The 6,877-nt window shown below is 45.4% G+C and overlaps 1 long non-coding RNA gene across 1 annotated transcript; it reads right to left on the bottom strand.

The window, feature by feature from the left end:
• Window positions 1-561: 561 nt before the first annotated feature.
• Window positions 562-4,123, bottom strand: LOC138929780 (uncharacterized). The gene is made up of 2 exons (XR_011445971.1): window positions 3,416-4,123; window positions 562-1,487 (listed from the first exon to the last, which is right to left on the bottom strand). It is a non-coding gene; the product is annotated as an uncharacterized lncRNA (long non-coding RNA).
• Window positions 4,124-6,877: the final 2,754 nt, after the last annotated feature.

Here is a 6,877-nt window from a genome sequence, read left to right as displayed (position 1 = left end):
ACTGTAACGTCTCCACAAGGCCCTCTCATGTTACCTTCTCTACCCACACCCATCTGTCCCTCCTTAACCCCTGGCAACCACTAATCCCCTCTCTGTCTCTGTAATGATGTTATTTCATGATGACTTTCACATTAATGGAATCAAGTAGCGTGTATCCTTTTGAGAATGGCTTTTCTCAAGGCTCACCCAAGCTATTACATGAATCAACAGTCTGTTATTTTTTTAAAATATCTTTTTATTGTGGTAATAGTCACATGATGTAAAACATACTATTTTAACCATATTTAACTGCACAGTTCAGTAGCACTAAGTACATTCCACTGTTGTGCAGCTCTCACCATCATCCATCTCCTGAATTTTCCACCTTCCTGAACTGAAACTCTGTCCCCATTAAACCCTAACTCCCTTTTCCCCCTCCCCTCCTTCCCCTGGTCCCTGGCATCTACCAATGTATTTTCTGACTATGAATTTGACTGTTCTAGGTACCTCGTATAAGTAGAATCAAGTAGTATTTGTCTGTATGTACTGCACATAGGGTCACAAAAATCAGACACAACTAAAGCAACTTAGCATGTACTGCATATTGAAATGCATTTTAAAGGTTAACTTTAAGTTAACTTTAGCTTCTTTTTTCCCCTGTTTTACAAGCTGTTATGAGCATTCACGGACAATTTTTTTAAATGTTTACAATTTCTTGAGTGAAAAATAATTCTCCCTTTTCCTAAGATAAATCCCCAAGAGGGCCACTACCGAGTTGTATGGTAAGTCCACTTCTTTAGTTTTGAAAGGAGTTGTGAAACTACTTTTCAGAGTGGCTGTACTCTTTTGCATCCTCACCAGCAATGTTTGAGCCATCTGTCTTCTCCACATCCTCGCCAGTGTCTGGTGTTGTCACTGTTTTTCATTTCAGCCATTCTGATGTCTGGGAATGATGTCTCACTGTAGTTTTACTTTACCTAATTCCCCGATATGTAAAGGCTTCATACTGTTGATAGGAAAGGCTTCCCTTATAACTCTAAAATAATCTAAATCAAATAAATCTTCTGTTGCAACAACCACAATGCCTAAAGTAGTGTGGAAAGCATTTTTGATATGCATTCTAATGTCTTTTCTCTCTCAGTAATTTGGATAGGTTCTTTCTTCTTTTTAAATTTTGGCCACACCAGGCCCTTGCTGTGGCATGTGGGCCTCTCTTGTTGCAGAGCACAGGCTCTGCAGGGCAAGGAATCAGTAGCCTGGTGGCATGTGAGATCTTAATTCCCTGACCAGGGACTGAACTCATATCTTCTGCACTGGAAGGCAGGTTCTTAATCACTGGACCACCAGGGAGGTCCCTGGATATGTTCCTTCTGTAGGCCTTTCTGTCATTACAAACTCGAGGAACGGGAGGGTGGCTCACACCTAGGACAATGCAGTCCATTGTGTAGGAAGAAGAATGTGAAGTAGAAGAAGTTCTCACCCAGTAGGACGAGGAAGCAGAGGTGCTTCTGGCAAACGGGAGAGGGAAATTTAGGAATAATTAATTCATTTATCAAACATCATGTATCCACTGTGTGACAGGTAATGTTCCCAGCTGTACGGGAGATCAGTGAACTAACAGAGATCCCCAATCTCATGGAGCTGGGAACGTTGCCCTCCTCCAAAATTAGAAAGATGAAACAAAAAACAAAGATGAAACAAACCCCTTGAAGCAACACATATGAAGAGAGAGTACCCAAGAATAAGATAAAACTTAAAATGATAAAATATCAGGGCTTCCCAGGTGGCTCAGTGGTAAGGAATTCACCTGCCAGTGCAGGAGACGTGTTCCATCCCTGATCTGGGAAGACCCCACGCGCTGCGGGCCAACAACTCCTGAGCCGATGCTCTAGAGCCCAGGAGCCACAGCCGCAGGCCCACACGCCCTGGAGCCTGTGCACTGCGGCAAGGGAAGCTGCCCCAGTGAGAAGCCCACGCAGAAGATAGAGACGAGGACGCAGTAATGAGGACCCAGCTCAGCTGGAAATAAATAAATTTTAAAAATTAAAAATTAAATCTTGGTTTAAAGTATCTTTAAAAAATGATAAAATATCTAGTAGAAAAACACAGAGGTAGCCATGGTGATCCTGAGTTAGAGATTTCTTAGCTTAGGAACACCAAAAGCACGTCCACAAAAACAAAGATTAATCACTGGGACTTGGGTAAAATTAAAGAAGTTTGCTTTTCGAAAGGCTGTTAAGAGAATGAAGTGGCATGTTAATACAAAGGAATGTTATTTGGCAATAAAAGGGATTAAAGTACTGATACACGCCACAACATGGATGAACTTTGAAACCCTTATGGCTAAATGACAGAAGCCAGACACGAAAGGCCGCATTCAGTAGGATTCCATTTATATGAAATGTACAGAACAAGCAAATCCATCCAGACAGAAAGGAGATTAGTGGCTGCAGGGGTTGAAGGGAGGAGGGGAAGAGGAGGAGTATGGGGTTTCCTTATGGGGTGATGAAATGTTCTGGACTTAGTCACGATGGTTGCACAACCTTGTTTATAGGCTGAAACCACCACATTGGACAATGGAACATGCTATGTGAATTTTATCTCCACTTGAAAAATGCAACACGTGTCACTGGAAGAATTTCAACAAATGTAATCACCATCCTCTTTCCAGAATAATCCTCCTCCTAAAACACACTCCCTCCTGTATTTTTGTATTTCTTTATGAACAGAAAAAGAGGTAAGATAGCATTGGCTGGTGTACCCATTCAGAAAAGGCAGTGTTCTCTAGCTCCAGGCTTCCTGCACAGTTGCTTTTGCCTTTGACCCATGCCTGGAATGGGTATGGGTCTTGCTATCTGGGGTCCTCTTGGTATCTTATGTCAGCATGGACATCTCCTATGTTGCTCCAGAATACCTCCATCTTCATCTTGTTTGAGTTGGAAATACCATTTTCCACCCTTTGTTCACCCCATGATAGAAGCACCTTCACAGACATCACTGATGCTGAGAAACGCAAACATGGCAGCTGCAGACTGTGTGTATCTGAACTGGAGCTGAACCCTGTCCACACATACATCACACTCTACCCCACCACACTGATCTCATCTCCACAGATGCTCTGAGCCTCAGACTCAGCATGGTAGCTGTGACCTAGCTCTCCCCAAATACCCTCTACTATTGATAAAGGACCATTGACACCAAGGACTGTAGCTTACCAGGCTACTCTGTCCATGGGGTTCTCCAGGCAGGAATACTGGAGTGGGTAGCCATTCCCTTCTCCAGGGAATCTTTCTCACTCAGGGATCAAAGCCTGGCCTCCTGCAATGCAGCAGATTCTTTACTGTCTGAGCCACCAGGAAAACCCAGATGAAGGACAAAGGACCTTATCTCTGAAATCTGAGTGGATTCCCCTCTTTCTAAGCTCAATTAGACTCACCGTCTGACTGTTCCTCCCAAAACCGTGCTCCTCTCTTCTTGTACTCTTCAGATCCCAACGCAAATCAGATAGGCCCATATGGAAGCAAAAAGTACACATAATGTAAATAAATAGGAGCAACAGTCTGTGCTTTACAGACCCACACACAGACTGAGTCTCTGAGCAACACTTCCAGGTCCAGGCCCTGCCTATCCCAGGCGCTCCTGTGTGGGGTCCCTCCTGGAAGATCCCAGGACTGAGCATCTCATCAGACTCAAAGAAGCTGGGTCAGGCAGCAGGCACTAAAGGCACTGGAGATGAGCCACCGTCCAGAGATCAACATGCGGACATCCAGCCCCTCCCTTGAACTTCTTCCTACTCAACATTTGCCATTGATCCATAATCATCTAGGAATCTCCAGGCTCCACTGGGAATTTCTCTGGGATACGTTCCACCCTTTTGCATGAATGATAACCCCCTAAAAGTCAGAGTTGTAATTGCAAGTTTAGGTCAACCCCCTGTAGTCTCTGTTTTTGTGAGTATGTCACCATTATTTCCAGGCCAAGGAGGTGAATACAGATGGAGGGTATGGTACCTCAGTGGGCAAATTTATCATGGCCCGTGGATGTATTTCCTCATATTCAATCCATCTAAAAACATGCTTGATCACTTTTCCAGACATTGTGTTGGAAGGTAGAGATACAGAGATGAATGAATACACCCATACTGCATCCTAGGCCTCTATCCATTCTAGTGTATTTCTGGAGCATAATCTTGGCCTCCTAGGAAAAAAGATTTCAGAAAGATAAGAATGCAATGTTTCTAATGCAAAACAAAACAAAGAAAAAAAAACACCAAAAATCCCTAACCTTTGTCAGTGAACCTATTTGTTAGTCTCAAACCATGTGGATTCAGGGACTTCTCTGGTGATCTGATGGTTAAGACTCTGAGCCCCCAGTGCAGGGGGCCCAGGTTCAATTCTTGGTTGGGGAACTAAGATCCTGAATACTCCGTGGAGTGGCCAAAACAAATAAATAAAATAAAGAGATGCTATTTTTAAAGAAAATCAAAACATGTGGATTCACATTTTTGAGAACAGTTGGTCTTCCTCTCTGTGGTACATGATTTTTTTTCTCCCACACTACCTTCTCTGATGGAGATGGCTGGGCAAGAAGAGACAGTCCCGGTTTTAGGGGCTTGTGCCATTTGCTCCTGTCCTGTCAGGGGTCTCCACTGCCCTGTTTCTTTAACCTCGCCATAATTTCTGCCTTCCTTTTGTCCCAACAAATTACAGAGCTGGGGGACTTCCCTTGTGGTCCAGTGGTTGGGAATCCGCCTTCCAGTGCAGGGGATGCAGGTTCCAATTCTGATCAGGGAGGTAAGATCCCACGTACTATGAGGCAACTAAGCCTGTGCTCTGCAACAATGGAAGCCTGAGTGCCACAACTAGAGAAAGGCTGTACACAGGCTTGACAAAGATCCAGCGCAACCAGAAGAAAAATAATAAATAAGTAGTAACTTTTAGAAATAATAAATAACAAATTATTTTATAAATTTAAAAAAAAATTAGAGAGCTGGGAGCTGCCTCTGCAGAAATGGTCTTCCCTTCCATCTTTCATTTCTCAGTGAGTCCACTCTATTCCTAGAGAGAGTGCAGTTAATTCTCAGCATCCTGAGAACCGCCTCTCTGCTGGAGACCTTCCCTACCCTCCCTCCTGCTGGGGTGAGGAGTCTGCGCCCTGGGGATTGGGGTCAGCTGTCCCGAGGCTTCTGTAAGCACTACATCTTCTTTGTTGTTGTTGTTCAATTGCTCAGTCATGTCCGACTCTTTTCCGACTTCATGGACTGCAGCACGCCAGGCTTTCCTGTCCTTCACCATCTCCCAGAGTGTGCTCAAACTCATGCCTATTGAGTCGGTGATGCCACCCAACTATCTCATCCTCTGTTGTCCCCTTCTCCTCCTGCCTTCAATGTTTCCCAGCATCAGGGTCTTTCACAATGAGTTGGCTCTTCTGATCAGGTGACCAAAGTATTAGAGCTTCAGCTTCAGCACATGTCTTCTAGATCTGTGCAACAGTGGTGTGGCAGTGGTGGCAGATGGACGTGCTTGAAAGGAGGGTCTCAGGGAAGAGGCAGAACCCTCGCACTTGGTCAGTACTGTCTGGCAGTGGGAGTCCAGGATGACCACCATCTGGCACTGAGGATGCCCAGCTGTTTGACATCACTCCTGGGCCTGCTGTTTCCGCATCAGATCCACCAGTCATTCCAGCTCACGCAGCTGTTGTCTCTGCTTGTCCAAGTGCTTCTTCAGGACCCGACGTGCTTTCCTTGGCTGCTGTGTTGGTAGCAGGGATGTTCCGTGTTGCTTCAGGCACTTCTGGATCTTCCGTTTGAACCATCACATGTCTGAGACAGCAAGTCTGCATTCCTGCATGTTCTGGTGGAAGACCAGGCCAGTGGAACTCTCCGCCCAACCTTTGCCTTATGTCACGGGTTGATCGTCCTGCCTACCTGCTGTTTCTTAGTCGTGTCCGACTCTTTGCGACCCCATAGACTATAGCCAGCCAGGCTCCCCTGCCCAGAGGATTCTCCAGGCAAGAATACAGGAGTGGGTTGCCATTGCCTTCTCCAGGGGATGCCCCTGACCCAGGGATGGAACCCAGGCCTTCTACACTGCAGGCAGATTCTTTACCCTCTGAGCCACCAGGGAAGCCCCTTCTCAGAAATTCAACCTCAAAAACTCAGGGTTGGGTGCGATGAATTGGGAGATTGGGATTGACATATATACACTGTTGATACTGTGCATATATACACTATTGTAAAATAGATAACTGATGAGAACCTTAAAAAACAGTTATAAAAGACATTAAAATTAAAAAAAAAACCACACTAAAAAACTCAGGGTTTTCGTCTGTGAGCCAAACTGCCCAGCCAGATTCGTGTTCAGCTGCTACTCCCTTTATGAGGCAGACTCGGGTAGAATGTGCACATATGACCTGGTCAGCCTTTTTCAGGTCAAAGTGGAAGGGTCATTCTCCATTCACCTGTCACGCTGAATGTGACGGAGAGAAGAACAATGTTTTGCTTCAGTCGTGCCTCACTCTTTGTGACCCCATGGACTGTAGCCTGCCAGGCTCCTCTGTCCATGGGATTCTCCAGGCAAGAATACTGGGATGGGTTGCTGTGCCCTCCTCCAGGGGGTCTTCCCCACCCAGGGATCGAATCCTCATCTCTTGTGTCTCCGGCATTGGCAGGTGGGTTCTTTACCACTGTGCCACCTGGTCACCAGCTTCTCACGGGCTCCTTGTGGGTGTGAGTTTTGGACTCGTTCATCTAGAAGAATCAGGCTGAGATAAGTTTCCTCTATTGCCCACGCTTCTGGGAAACAGAATAAACAGAATAAACTTTGGAATTCCCTTTTCCTCATCTATTACTGAAATTCCCTCCAGCATTAAACTTCTGTGGTTCCATAAAACCCAGTCA

Source organism: Ovis canadensis, chromosome 18 (assembly GCF_042477335.2).
Source record: "Ovis canadensis isolate MfBH-ARS-UI-01 breed Bighorn chromosome 18, ARS-UI_OviCan_v2, whole genome shotgun sequence".
In the NCBI taxonomy this organism is placed as follows: domain Eukaryota; kingdom Metazoa; phylum Chordata; class Mammalia; order Artiodactyla; family Bovidae; genus Ovis; species Ovis canadensis.
The sequence above is the reverse complement of the archived record's forward strand: the minus strand, read 5'-3'. Positions and strand labels throughout refer to the sequence as shown.